The sequence below is a fragment of the Cupressus sempervirens genome, chromosome 1, assembly GCF_028749045.1.
Source record: "Cupressus sempervirens isolate cs-2001-9-10 chromosome 1, ASM2874904v1, whole genome shotgun sequence".
In the NCBI taxonomy this organism is placed as follows: Eukaryota; Viridiplantae; Streptophyta; class Pinopsida; order Cupressales; family Cupressaceae; genus Cupressus; species Cupressus sempervirens.
The window spans coordinates 731,059,113-731,075,144 of record NC_143118.1 but is presented as its reverse complement, the minus strand read 5'-3'; positions in this window follow the sequence as shown (position 1 = coordinate 731,075,144).

Sequence of the window (16,032 nt, the reverse complement as noted above, 5' to 3'; positions counted from 1 at the left end):
CAAGTGCTGTAAATGTTCTTGCCATGTCCAGCTATAGATGAAAATATCATCAAAGAACACCAGCACAAATTTTCTCAATTGATGGTGGAAGACCTTGTTCATAGTGGACTGAAAAGTGGCAGGTGCATTAGTCAAAACAAAAGGCATGAAAACAAACTCGAAGTGCCCACAATGACATCTAAAAGCAGTTTTCTCAATATCCTGCTCTTGAACTCTAATCTGGTGATAGCTTGATCTCAAATCATTTTTTGTAAAATAACAAGCCCCATGCAATTCGTCTATCAACTCATTGATGCACAGGATGGGATACATGTTCTTTATAGTTCTCTTATTCAACACCCTGTAATCAATACACATTCATAGAGTACCATCCTTTTTTAAACCAAAACAATAGAAGACGCAAAAGGTGACTTACTTGGTCTAATGTGTCCCATTGCTAGCAACTCCTTGATGGTCCTCTCGATCTCATATTTGAGTCATTTTGGGTGATGGTATGGTGTGATCATGACAGGCTTAGCGCCTTCCTCCAGCTTGATAATGTGCTCAATGCCTCTGTCTGGTGGCCTACTTGGTGGAATCTCACTGAATACCTTCTCATACTTGATTCTCAATTTCTAAATATCTGGATGATATTCAGTCTCATGTTGCTTGTCCTAGGTAGGCATCAAGGCACATATTTCCACCCACTCTATATTATTATGCCTGGCTAATCTCTCCAACTGCCTAAATGAGATAGTCCTAACATCACCATTACAAATAGCCTTCAACATATAAGTCCACTGCCCTACCATCCACCTAGAATCGTATCTCCATATCCTCCAGTCTTAGGGTAACCTCCTTCAAAGAATGTAGCCATTGCATCCCAAGTACTATGTCCATATCACTCATGTTGACCACATGATAGTCTGCCTTGAACTCATAGTTGTTCAGGTGCAAAGGTAGATCTTGCACCATCCTATCACAAAGAGTATATCCATCAGCTACCTTGACTCTCAATCCTTCAAACTCCTCAGTAATGAGGCCACGCCTCTCCACAAATTGTGCATTAATGAAATTATGTGTAGCACCTGTATCCAATAGAGTAATAACCTTCTGTCCTGCCAAGACTCCCCAGAGTCTAAAAGATCCCTCTCTTTGAATACTAGATGGACATGCCTCCTGTAAATATAGCTCTAGAGCGTCTTTTTTCTCAGCACTATCTACCTCCTGTTCACCCTCTACCTCATTAGGATCCTCATCATGGTGCTCTGAGCTGTCTAAATCCGAACCCTCGTAATAAGCCCACATTGCCTGGTTAGCCTTCCCCTTAGGCCTCATAGGAAAATCATGACCAAACTCATAGGGACCTTTACAAAAGAAGCATAGCTTCTTCCTACGTAGATCATTAAGCATTTCCTTATCCAAAGGTGCAACTGACTTGCCTTTTGAGTCACTAACCTTCTGTTTACCCTTGCTGAATTCCCCTTTATTATCTCTAAATGATGAAGAACCCTTCGAACTAAACTGATTTGTTGGAGCTGCAAGTTCCATACTATGGGCTTTCTTCATGGCTTCCTATAATTTAGGAGGATCAAAGGCCTTTACCCACCCCTTGAGTGGTTCAGTTAATCCCTCTATGAATAAAATGACTAGCCTCCGTTCTAAAAGGTCATGCACCATCACTGCAAGCTTCTGGAAGTCATTGATAAATTGTTCTAAGCCTCCTGACTATCTCAATTGGGCTAACTCCCGAAAATAAACTTCATGTTTTTTTTTATCAAACCTTTCTATCAATCTATCGACGAACTCTTGATAAGTGGTTATTTGATTGTGTTGCAATGTGATTATGCCATGTGTCCCCATCTAAGTTTAAAGTGACATACTTGAGTGCTTCAAATTTTCTCATAGTCTTCAGAGATAGGAAAGTATCCACCTTATGAATCCAAGCATGAGCAATCATTTTTCCATTGCCATCAAATGTGGGTAATACCAACTTGTTGGTGACCTATTGCAACTCACTGTGTTTATCTGCATGCTTCTGCCTGGTAGCTCTATAGTTTAGGTACCTATCAAATGTCCATCCATCCTGTACATATGCTAGTAATGAATCCCACTGATTCCTCGCTTGTTAGAGTTCCTCTACAATATGTATTACCATAGCATCAGGTGTGCGTGTTGGAGTTTCTTCTTTGAATGTAGGACGTGAGGGTCTATGAGTTGTTCCAGACTGTGTCCTATGTTGTGATCCCACTATGCTCTTGTCATCCTAGTCATCATTATGATTATTTCTCCTATTTCCCCAATCAAATGTTGCATCATAACCATCATTGCTTATGTACTTGCCTCTATTGACTCTAGAAGCCTCTCCTGATGCTGTAAAGTCTCATCATCTCACATAATCCTAGGTGGGCTTTGAGAATGTCTCTTAGCCATATTCTCAGTTATGCAGGTTCGTTGTGTAAATAGAGCCTTTTTATTTTTTTTACTTTTGTAAACTAAATTGGCTACATAAACCCTATTAGGCTGGCAGGAAATCGCTCTGATACCACTGTAATGACCCTTACCAATAGGCCACTTAAAAAAACCCTAAATTTAATACATTGCTAAATAAAATAAATTGCTCTACTTAAATAATTGATGTAAAATAGTGCCAATGTATTCATTCAATGATAACCAAGTGTTTTTACATATGATATGCAATTTTCAGCACCGAAACATTACAACATGACACATTACAGACAAACCCCAACTGGCTGAATTCAACTGAGAACTTGTTACAACTACAAACTGAAATGAAGAACCTGGATTGATCAAATGTTGGAGATTGAATGTTGAAGATGATATGATGAAAGTGCAACTCCAATTGAAACTCCAAACCAACAATTAAGCACAAGTGAAAGGACTGAAATATCCTTCCCACAATTGCAATAATTCAGGTGATCTTTCACACCCTCAAAATTGCGTACCAATTGAGAGTTTTTATTCTCAATGGCCAATTGTGACTACTTGCAAAAACCCTAGGCTCCACAATGCACATCAATAAATATCAATAATAAATTCGATGATAGGCAATGAGCCTTCAATGCCTATTTATTCTTTTTTCCTTGATAGGTCAGCCTCCTTTTTAATTTTTTCTCCGCTTCTTTCAGTAACCTCTAGAACATTATTTTATTTAATGACTTTATAAAATATAACACTTTATTAAATTAATTAAATATAGAGTTACCTTGTAATATATTTTTTAATTGATAATTTTATAAATAATCAACTCCTCCAAAATGGGGACATTACACTAGTTAGGGTGCTTTTAATGTCCTTTTTTTTCAGGTCCATTATGATTGAAGACTTTGAATTAATTAAATAATATTCATAATAGTCATTTCAGTTATCAAATGATGTTTGTTATTTAGATTTAAGATATAAAAAATACAAGTATTTCCCAAGTTGCCATAAATACCATCTATGGACACCCTCATAGTTTACAAGTCTAAGCCTCTTTCCAATAATGGGATGATGATCCCTACCCTCTTTTGAGATAAGATCCACTAGAGTGGATTAATACAAGGCCCTCCTTGATAATATTGTATCCTTCTATTTACATTCAAATATGTTGAAAATATTATTATTAGTCCCTACCTTTTAGAAGGCAGGGAACTATTTTTTTTTAACCCGCCTCTTTTAATTTTTAGGGAACAATTATTCTATTCCTAAAGTTATATGCTTGTATATTTTTAAATCTATTTATGAAAACAAAAATCTCTTTTTTCAATTGGCTAATGACTATTTTCCTAGAGAGAAAATTCAATTTTCTCCAACAAAAATACAAATATTTTCTAACAACTTTATCATGCATTAATGAATTCATTAACTAGCTTATATGTATATGTATATGTATATATGTATATATGTATATATGCGTGTGTGTGTGTGTATGTGTGTGTGTGTGTGTGTATAAAGTTGAGAGATATCCTTGTTGAGACACCTATTTTTATAATTTCATAATTTTCATCATCACATATTTATGTGAGTCTAAGAGGTGTGAGGAAATGATTCGAGACTCTTGATTTGCCTCATTTTTACTTCATTTTCTTCTCTGTAATTTTTATGATTTTAATTATATTTAGTCTATTTCTATTTTTTTTTTCTGATATGTAAATGAATGTCATTTTTTTTCTCAAAATGGAAAATGTTTACATTGAAGATTGTTGCCACTGTAGAAAGCCTCTCGGCTAAATTACAATTTTATCTTTTTCATATTTGTGACAAGTTCATTATTAATTACAATTTTATCTTTTCCACATTTGTCACAAGTTCATTAGATTTTCAAAAAAGTAATGTTTTTATCTTCCACAAAAAAAAAAGTTTAATCAATATTAATTATCACAATTTTTAGTTTTGTAAATAGTTTTTAAAAATGTTAATATATTTTAAATTATTTTAAAAATTAGTTTTATATAAATCAATAATCATTGTAAATTATTAAATTTGATTTTTTTATTAAAATATACTATTGCTATTAAGAGTTGTATTGCTTTATATATATATATATACACACACACTTTACAATAATAATTATCACAATTTTTAGTTTTTAAAATAGTTTTAAAAAATGTTAATATATTTTAAATTATTTTAAAAATTAGTTTTATATAAATCAATAATCATTATAAATTATTAAATTTGATTTTTTTATTAAAATATACTATTGCTACCAAGAGTTGTATTGCTTTATATATATATATATACTTTAGTATATACTAAAAAATAAATTTTAAAAACAATTAATTTCTAATTTTAATTTATGTAATAAAATTCTAAAAATCTTAAATTTCTTGGTTAAAAATCTATTAATTCAAATCTAGTGATTTTACAATGCATTACATTAAGTGATATATTTTTAGATAATGGCTAGTTGCCACATTATTCTATAAAACTAAAATTTATAATATTAATTAAAAATCTAAATTAAATTTATTAAAATTTATAACTTCTCTTTTCAAAAACATTGTATGTCTTTGACTATTACATCCATATGGTCTAAAGATTAAATGATTTTTTATTCTATTATTAAAATATGAATCATTAACTGCAAAGGCAGGGACTCAAGCTCTTCCAGAGCTCTTGTTTTGATTACTTGTAATAATAATATTATTAAGAAAAGGTCAATTGTATAGTCACTAGAAAGTATCTCAAATTCTAATATTATTTTAGTTATAAGTATGTTATAACCCAAATTATATCCTTAGTACATGTGTTCATGAATTTCCTTCATACGTTTGGGCTGATGATATTAAATGAATACATATATTAAATTTATGTTATTTTGGGAATTGACAATTCACGGGGGTTTAGATATGATCATACAACCCATATTGGTGGTATTAATACACAGTAGGTAAAAAAAAAATTACCATTGCATATCAAGGAGATAAAAAAGGAGTACAAGGAAGTTCTTAATAGAAAATCTAGCAGTGAAACAAAAAAAAAACCAAGCTAGAGCCCAACAACAGAAGCAGAGAGTTTATAACATATTACAACAAAAGGTATGACAATACAACATATTGATTAGTTCAAATATATTACTCTTCCTCTTTACCACTAGACTCTAAAGTAGTGAACCTTAAAGGAGAAGGCATAAACATCATATTCGGTCCCTCCATTCCTGATCCTTGTGCCCTCCTTTTGCCTTCCTTACGGATCTGTTGCACCAATTGCAACAAAGGGACATTGAAGTCATTCTCTACAGTGTTGAAATCTTTCTCTTTTGTAGAAGTGAAGTCATACTTAAGGTCCTTCTTAGTCAACAACCCTTTACCTTCTTGCATGAATTTCTAGAACTCCCTTTCCTTCATCTTGAAGATGCCAGTAACTTGCACAACAATGTCAACCCTTATGAGTCTCCTTAGAGACTTAGTAAGAATCATTTCTTTACCTTGAAATATGTTATTGTTCCTAACTTCCCATAGATACCAGAGTATGAATGAAGAAAAGATGGACCATAACACATTTAGATACTTGTTGCCACAACAAATTTTACCAAATATAATGTTCTCAATAAAGGCATTTTCATCAAACACAAAACCAAACATATGCCAAATATCTTGAGCAAAAGGTCAGTGAAAGAAAACATGAGCAACTGATTCAGGTTGGTTACAAACAGAACAACTATTAGGCTCCCCTCTTGGTTTAGTGAATGGTGACCTATACAACAACATTCTTCAAATAAAGGAAACAATTTTAGGTTCTGCCCCAAAGTTGGGTGAGAATCTTTTTCCAGTCATTATGAGTAAGGGATAACTTCCAATTGGTATTAAGATGATCGAGGATGATAGTTTTGGAGGAGAGGGAGGAATAAACGTGTTTGGATTTAACCAAGTGTAAGGGAGAGGAATCAAGCCATCTCAGCTGGAATGAGCATGACTCAAGAGAACAACTCCTTTTGACCCTTGCAGCATCAAGGGCATTAGTAATCATAGAATAGGTTTTCCTCTAAGAATCATACAAGGAGAATATGGACTTAATTTCAATCCAATCCATAAGATTATCATTACTCAAGATGTCCCTGAAGGTATTAATACTAGCTTTGGCCTATTTCTTAGCTAAGCACCCCTGAACCAAGGGTAGAGGCTTAGAATTCCTTTTCAAGTTCCATTGAATAGAATAGATACCACACCATTTATTGCCTACCTCAATTCTCAGAATGGTCCCCAATAGGGGTCTCGCTTTACTTGAACTTTTCCAAATTTCCTTAAAGACATTAGAACCCCCCACTGCTGTCTTACATTCAAGAGCTAGAAAATCTAAAATATTCATATTATTCCAAAACTTGGCACCACATGGATAGCCTCTAGACAATTTTTGTCTAATGAGTATTTTCCAGGGTTCATCTCCCTGTATAGCTTTAGCAGTCCATTTCATAGCTAGTGCCAACCCCTGGAGTCTTAGATCTTTCAGACCAAGCCCCCCTAACTCCTTGCCTTTTGTGCACCAATCCCATCTGACTGCATGAGTCTTACCATTCCCCTTCCCATCAGACCAAAGAAAGACCCACAGTTTTTTGCAGATATTCAAACTGATTAACATTAAACAAATATGCTAAAGAGAAATACATAGAATATGATGATAGGATCTTCTGAAAAACCTACACCCTGCCTGCTAATGATAGATAAAAGGTGTTCCATTCTTGCCACTGATTTTCTCTTTGACCCAAATTCACATGTCATTAATACTAGGGTTGATGGCAAAGGGTATTTCAAGGTATTTAACTACTTGGTTAGGGCCTCCCATCTTAGGGCATATTTGATGCACCAACCAAGAGGAATACAGTCCCATCCCAAGATTATGGATTTAACAACTGATTTCTTACTACCCGAGGCAGTACAAAATAAATCCAATTTGGCCATTAGAATCATCATGTTAACCTCATCAAGTTGGAATATTATTGTTGTGTCATTTGCAAATTGGATATTAGAAGTCTCACTACCATTTGGAAGGATAAGTCCTGAAACCTTAGGAGAAATAGAGACATACATTAGCAAGTTATGCAAAGCTTCTACCACAATAACAAATAATGTAGGGGCAAGTGGGCATCCTTGCCTAATGGACCTTGTCAAATCAAAGCATTGTAATCTCATACCATTCACTTTAATTGCCACATTTTCATGTTTCAAAAGAATTCCCACCATATTAATAAATGTAATTGGAAAGCCTATTGCTTCTAGCATCATAAAGATGAATCCCCATTCCACCTTGTTGTAGGCTTTCTCATAGTCTATCAACATCATACCAATATTTTTCCTTCAATATTTGGCCCAGTCCATAGTTTCCTGACATGTGATGAGATTCTCCAAAATATATCTACCCTTGACAAAGCATGTCCGAGTCCTTCCAATGATCTTGAGGAGGATGAGGGCTAACCTAGAAGCTAGAATATTAGCCAAAATTTTATAGGTTACATTCAGGAGAGTGATTGGTCTCCAGTTCTTAATCAAAGTTTTATCCCCTCCTTTATATATAAGTTTGATGAAGGTTGAATTGATAGTGAGACCCAATGAACCCTCCTTCATGTAAACATGTATAGTTCAACCAAGTTGGGGCTGATCCAATCAAGATTAAATTTGAAGAATTAATTTGTAATCCTATTTTTCCCAAGAAATTTCTCTTTGCTTGGGGTGGCAATGGCTTCTTTAACCTTTGTGAGAGAGATAGGACCATTTATCAAATCTGAATCTACATCTGACACTTTCTTGGGGATAATACCCTTCACCTTTCTCCGAGCAGCCTCCATGTCCATCCCTTTATCTTCAGAGAAGAACAAGTTTTTATAGAATTGGGTAAAAGCACCAAGGATATCTTTAGTAACTGTGAACATTGTTTCGTTCTCTCATACACACTCAATCTTATCTTTGGCCTCCTTCACTTTCAATACGTTAAAAAAGAACTTTGAACCCCTATCATCCTTTTCCAACTAGTTATTCCTAGACAGAATTTTGGCCCCCAAAATCCTTTTAGATTAGAATTTCCTCAATTCATGCTTAGTCCTGGTGACAAAATCTAGAAGTTGGGAGTCCATAGGGTGGTCTTGTAGAGAGGCTTCAACTACTTGTAAAGAATCAACCAAGGAGAGTTCCAAAGCGCTGTCATCCTTGGCTTTTCTCTTACCCACAATCTTGAATAATGTTTGCCAATATTTGATAGTCTGATCTCATCTACCAATGGGATTTTCATGCTTATAGGTATTACCATTATACCAAAGTATAATTTTAGAAGCAGCCAGGATATCTTGATCATCCAAAAAGGAAGAGTTGAGAGAAAAGGATTGCACATTATTGCACTTGGGAAGAGTAGAGCCAATTTTAAGTATTTCAATCACAATAAGATGATGATCAGATATTGAATAGGGTAGAACCTTGACATGATTGCTATCAACAAGCTTGGAACAACTAAAACCATTTCTATCATAGTATACTCCGTCCAATCTTAAGTATATCATCTTATCCCCTCTCTAAGAGTTTGACCAAGTTTATCATACTCCTAGGGAATTATTCTTCAAGTTAGCAAGGGCATCAATGATATTGAGCTTGTTCAACATTCTAGATCGATATAAGTGCTCATTTCCTTTCCATTCAAACTTGACTCCTCTAGACTTATCCCGTGGCCTCTCTACCATATTAAAATCTCTTGCTATAATCTAAGGGATATTAGAAAGATCTACCATCCACTACCAAAGCTTGATTCTATCTAGATGCTCATTAGGGGCATAAAAAGAGCATAATCTGAACTCAAAGTTATCACCTTTAAAGGATATCAAAGTAGCATCCTTCCAGATACATTTCAGAGCAATTTCTAGGTTAAACCTGACAACCCTAAGCTTTTGTAAATACAGGATGTCAATGTCATTGATCCATCTTAGAAATCTCTTGACAATGTACTTCCTATCTAAAGTTTGCAAACCTCTAACATTCCAGGAAGCTAAATTTAACTTATCCATACCAAATCTTACTTTTTAGTGTCCATTGGGGTCTGAAACCCCTTAAAGCATTCAGGCATTTTGGATCTAATCTTTTTGAAAGCTTTTGGTATTTCTACTAGTATTAGGTGGTCTACCCCTTTTATTTTTTACAACTTCTACATTATGTATCCTACTTCTATTGTCACTCATACTTTCTTTTCTCTTGTTAGCATTGAAAACAAAAACCTCCTCCTTGATGAACTTTCCATATTGGAGCATTCCCATCTTTGACTTTAGGGGCAACATCAAGGTGTACCTCCTTTGAATTGCAACTATCCTCTAATATCTTGGGTCTAAGGTCTGATACCTTATGTTCTAGAATGAATGAAGGATCCCCTTCCCTCACCAAATTTTTTCCATTAGAACTAGTTGAGATCACAACAAGTGAATAATTATGGAGTATTTCTTCATTGTTCATGCAATCCATATTGCGAATGATAGGAGTATCCTCATTAGGGAAATCTAGTTTATTAGAGCCAACTTCATAGTAAGGGATAATTGTCAAAGAAGGAGCAACCTCATCTCTATTCCTAGTCGGGGTGGAGAAAAGACAAACATTGGAGGAGGATATGCTTTTACAAATCTTGCTAGCCTTATCCTTCAACTACCTCAAAGCCAATTTTTGGGTACTAAGCCTCCTATTATTACCACCCTCAATTTCAAAGTCAAGCCCAAAATCTAGATTTTGGACTTTCGGAAGGGATTTCAAATTATTAAGAGAATTTTGAGATTTATGACCACTAGAAGTACCTGACTCCTCACCAAATTGGTCTTTAAGAACCTTTAGAGAAGCCAATAGTTTATCAAATTCCTCCATCTATAAAGATCTTTGTGGGTCTATGGAAATTTGAACAAAATCTTTTTGACCCGAGGAAATAACAAATTTAAGCTTGAGAGGTAGAATGGGAGTAGGAACAAGAGCCTAACGAAGTTTCTTTTGAACAACCAATAGAGGACAATCCTTTCTCTTATGCCCTTCTCTTCTACGAAGGTAGAAAGCATTTAAACCTTTCATATAAACAATAGGACACAAGACTGCAGATGGAGGCACATCTAGACATATAGTTTCTTAGGGGTATCAACACTCGAAAGAGTGCAGATAAGGATTCTAATATCAGTATTAGGGATCAATGAATTAGAGCGGTTGATCTTAAGAACTTTCTCAAATGCTCCATCTATTGAGGAATGAAATTCCAAATAAAAGGAGGAAGGTTGCTAATAGTTACTCATCTAGGATTGGCTAGGGCCATGATTTCATCATTAATTGAATCCAAAGATAAGGGAAAAGCCCTAAACTCTATATTTACCACCTTCTAGAATTGCTTATTTACAACCATTTTTTGGGACTCAAGGTTACAAAATATAACTATGAAAAATCCTTTCTAAACCATACAAAAAATTGAAAAATGATGCCCTATTTTGAGGCTCTAGACCCTATGACACTAGTCATTAAGATATTTCCTTGAAGACAATTTAAGAGGATCCAAGGTAGCAAAAAAAAATAGCTATGTTCTTTAACCTAATCTTCTCTTTATCCAATTCTACTACCATTTGTTCACTTGGCTTAACAACGAAATAGGATGATGAAATATCCTTACCTCCATCTTCTTGGTAGTCTAGAAGGGTGGAAGAGGGTCCTTAACAAATTTGTCTCTGACTAGGACTAGAGGAATACCTTTGATAGCCTTCTTGAATGATGCTTTGCCTCCTCTGTCAGCCGTTTCTTATGCACTTTTCCCTTTTTCTCCATGATGATCTAGGGCTCAATGATGAGACAAATGTTGGATGTGAGAAGTATAACCATCATTCCTCTCCTTGACATTGCAATCATTAAAGGTAGCCATAATTAGGCATCTTAAGTGATTAGATTTCTTGGCCATTGGAGAGGATGAGCCCATTAAAGCCTGCACGAGGGAGATCAATGAGGGCTCTACGAAATAAAGTTGTAGAGCCATTTCCTGTGCCAAAAACAATCTCTTCATAGGTAAGCTTTTTTGTTTATGAAAGAGTGCTTATTTAAGTTTTCAATTCATTTTTAGGTAATAAATTTATTAATTTTTACTAGAGAAATCTTAAATTAGACCTTCTAGATAATGTTCTACATATAATACTAAATTTGTATATAGTTCCTTTTTTATTGTTGGTCGCTTTGGGCTGGAGGTTTGAACCAGTGGGGTTACAATGAAGGACCCCATGATCCATCCCTAGGAACATGCTAAGACATTAACACATTTGTGTTTATATCATGCTAGTAACTATTCTGTTACCTTATTGTTCTAGCCTTAAATTCTCCTTACCCATCCTCATTTATGTTTAATTTGTTCACCACCTTTGATCACTTATAGTATATAGGTAATGTATTCATGGATGGGTGATAGTTATGGAATATTGATGGGGTATACTTGTCCACTTCATTTTTCCCTTACTATGAACTCCTCTCATTTTCATCTTTGATGAATTGTTCCTCCATGTTGGCAGTATTACGCACCTTGTGTACAAGTTTTGTCAGTGATGACTTGTGATCTTTGACATATCTCCTACAAACCTTGTTTGTTTGCAATTTCTAATATGTTCCCTTATTTCCTTACTCCATGTTCCACATCATAATTTATCATTATCTCTCTGTGCTCTTTATCTAATTAGCCCAACTACTTAAATAGTGTCGGCCTACCTTCTAAGAAAGGTTGTTCCCTACCTGCAATGCTCACTCAATAAGGGTATGATCCTCATTTAATTAATTGTTCAATTAAATTAAATTGAGAAGAAATCGATACATTAATTAGGGGTATTGCCTTGTTTGGTTGATCTTTGATAAATATATTATTGAATTGTTACTTATTAACTTTAGATATAGATTGATGGTTAGCAATATTTGTTATGTTTTACATCTGTAAAATGATATCATCAATAATTGGTAGCTATATTTAATAACTTATATATATTTATCTTTGATTTCTAATAATATCAATATTTATTTATTTTATTTCTATTTTATTGTTTAGATTGTATCTTCAAGGAAGGGGATATTACACGCTCCTCCTGCCACAAGTGTGAAAGGGATTGTTGCAACTTCACTTACATCTTACTAAAATTTAAAATTATCATATCATCAAGAGTTTCTAAAATATACCATTTCCAATATGTTTTCACAAAATAATCATAACAAGATATAAAGGTTTCAAGTTCAGATATAAAATGTCCATCAATCAAATCATCATGTAGCAAATTCTTCATCTTATCTATCATTGATTATCTCCACAAACTAGTTGTCCAGCCTAGATCACCTTCAATTCATCTAAAGACTGCAACTTTTGTTTCTGGTATGAGTGGTTCAACTACTACTAGATAGGGTACTCCTCCTACCACAAGTGCAAACAAGATTGTCTCAACTAGGAATGGTGGTGTTGCATCCATAGGCATGGAAGGGTTGTTGATGCATCCATGTGTGCCCTTTGTTGCCTGCCTAAATGTTATTTTAGGTCAACCATAAAACTAGGCAACCCTATCTTGAATGGTGTATGATCTTTTGTGAGTCTAGTCCATGTGTGTTCAAGTGATATCTCCTAGGAGAAGTCTTTAGCTATACCATCTCATAAAAGTCTTTCAAAATTAGTTCTCAAAAATTTCATGATAAGAGAACCTGGCAAGCAACATCATACATAATGAGTCCTAAGAGACACATGAAGAACTCTACTACAACCACTACAGATACCTTAATTCCCCATTTTGTAAATTAACCATAAAATCTCAGTAGAGAGGATAGAACAAAAAAGGTTAGAATCTTTCTTGAACTTGGATTACCCAAAGCAATGTCCCAAGTATGAAAATGTATGTTACTTAGAATATCTTTCTTCGTTGAGATGGGAAAAGGTAAAGGGGGCCATGTTCCATGAGACAATATGTCCTCTTTTAAAAAATATCACAAAAGGGTCAGATGTCATTACTTTTGGTTGAGCACCTATGTAAAAGTTCTAGTAGATTACCTTTATACTTTAGGTTTTCCTAGATGGATCTTTCCCATCACAATGTCTTGATGTTATCCAAAATATTGTTCTAAGATGTCAATATCCTTAGATATTCCTAGACCTTTTAGATAGACTTGAACAAAATTGACCCAATAAGCTTAACTCAAAAGTCTCTAACCAGAAGATGACTGAAAGGTAGAACTCTCTAGTAATGCCCTTATTTTCGAACTACCTTAGGAATAATTTTTCTCACTGACACTTTTCATCGCTCCTTTTCTTGAAGATCTTTAAAAATCCATTTCTCTACAAGAAAAATCCCTTGCACCCTTAGATCTTTCAAACCCAACCCCCCTTAGCCTTCCTCATGGTGCATTAGTCCTATTTCACAACATGCCTCTACTTCTTTCCTTTTGCATTAGACCAAAGAAAATGGAAAAGCGCTAAATTCTGCATCTCCTACCTTCTAGAATTGCTTATTCACAACCATTTTTTGGGACTTGGGGTTACAAAATATAACTATGAAATGTCCTTTCTAAACCATGGAACAAAATGAAAAATGATGCCTATTTTGCGGCTCCAGCCCCTATGACACCAATCATTGAGATATTTCTTTGAAGGCAATTTAAGAGGATCTAAGGTAGCAAAAAAAAAAGTTGTGTTCTTTAACCTAATCTTCTCTTTATCCAACTCTACTACCATCTAGTCATTAGGCTTAACAATGAAACAATATGAAGGAATATCCTTACCTCCATCTCCCTAGCATTTCAAAATGATGGAAGTGGGCCCCTTGATGAACTTGGCTCTAGCTAGAACTGGAGGAATACCTTGGAGAGCCTACTTGAATGATGCTATACCTCCTTTGTCAATTGTTCCTTCTACACTTTTCCCTTGTTATCCACAATGATCTAGGGCTTGATAATGAGACAAATGTTGGTTGTGAGAATTAAAACCATTGTTCTTCTCCTTGACATTGCAATTATTAAAGGAAACCAGAATTAGGTGCCCTAAGTGATTATATTTCTTGGCCCCCAGAGAGGATGAGGTCATTAAAGCCTACACAGGGGACATCAATGAGGGTTGTATGAAATTTCAGTTCCAAAGCCCCCTCCTGTGCCAAAAAAAATCTCTTCATAGGTAAGCCTTTTTTTGTTTATGAATAAATGTTTATTTAAGTTTTCAATTCATTTTTAGGAAATAAATTTATTTATTTTTACTAGAGAAATCTTAAATTAGACCTTCCAGATAATGTTCTATATATAATATTGAAATCTATATAGAGTTCCTTTTTTATTGGTAGTCACTTTTGGCTGGAGTTTTGAACTAGTGGAGTTACAATAAAGGACCCCATGATCCATCCCTAAGAACATGCTAAGACATTAACACCTCTGTGTTTATATCATGTTGGTAATTGCTCTCTTGTTTTTTGTTCTAACCTTAAATTCTCCTTACCCATCCTCATATATGTTTAATTTACTCAGCACCTTTCATCACTTATATTATGTAGGTAATCATATTCATGGATGGGTGATAATTATGGAATATTGATAGGGTATACTTGTCCACTTCATTTGGCCCTTTTTATGATCTCCTCTCATTTTCATCTTTGATGAATTGTTCCTCCAAGTTGGTAGTATTATGCACGTTGTGCATGAGTTTGGTCAGTGATGACATGTGATCTTTGACATATCTCTTGCAAACTTTGTTTGTTTGTAATTTCAAATATCTTTCATTATCTCCTTATTGCAGAGTCCACATCATAATTTATCTTTATCTCTTTGTGCTCTTTATTCCATTAGCCTGACCACTTAAATAGTGTCAGTCTACCTTCTAAGAAAGGTCATGCCCTATCTGCAATGCTCATTCAATAAGGGTATGATCCCCATTTTATTAATTATTCAGTTAAATTAAGTTGAGAAATAGTCAATACATTAGTCAGGGGTATTGCCTTGTTTGGTTGATATTTGATAATTATATTAGTGACTTGTTACTTATTTAGTTAACTTTATATATAGATTGATAGTTAGCAATATCCATTATGTTTCACATCTATAAAATGGTATCATCAATAATTGGTAGTTATATTTAAAGACTTATATATCTTTTATCTTTGATTTATAACAATATCAGTATTTATTTATTTTATTTCCATTTTATTATTTAGATTGTATCTTCAAGGAAGGGAATATTATATGCTCCTCCTACCACAAGTGTGAAAGGGATTGTTGCAAGTGGACTTACATGTTACTAAAATGTAACTTTATCATATCATTAAGAGTTTCTAAAATATATGATTTTCAATATGTTTTCACAAAATAATCATAACATGATACAAAGGTTTCAAGTTCAGATATAAAATGTCCATCAATCAAATTATCATGTAGTAGATTTTTCATCTTATCTATGATTGATTTGTTGAAAATAATTGGTTAATTATGTATTGTCTTTGATGTTACACAAAATGTCATAGCGTTGTTAGTCAGTCTATGCCAAGCTCACTTGGGTGATGTAGATAGTTTCTTATGTCCGTTGAGCATTCTAGAGTTTGCCAAGTTTAGAAGTCAGTGACTACCAAGTTCT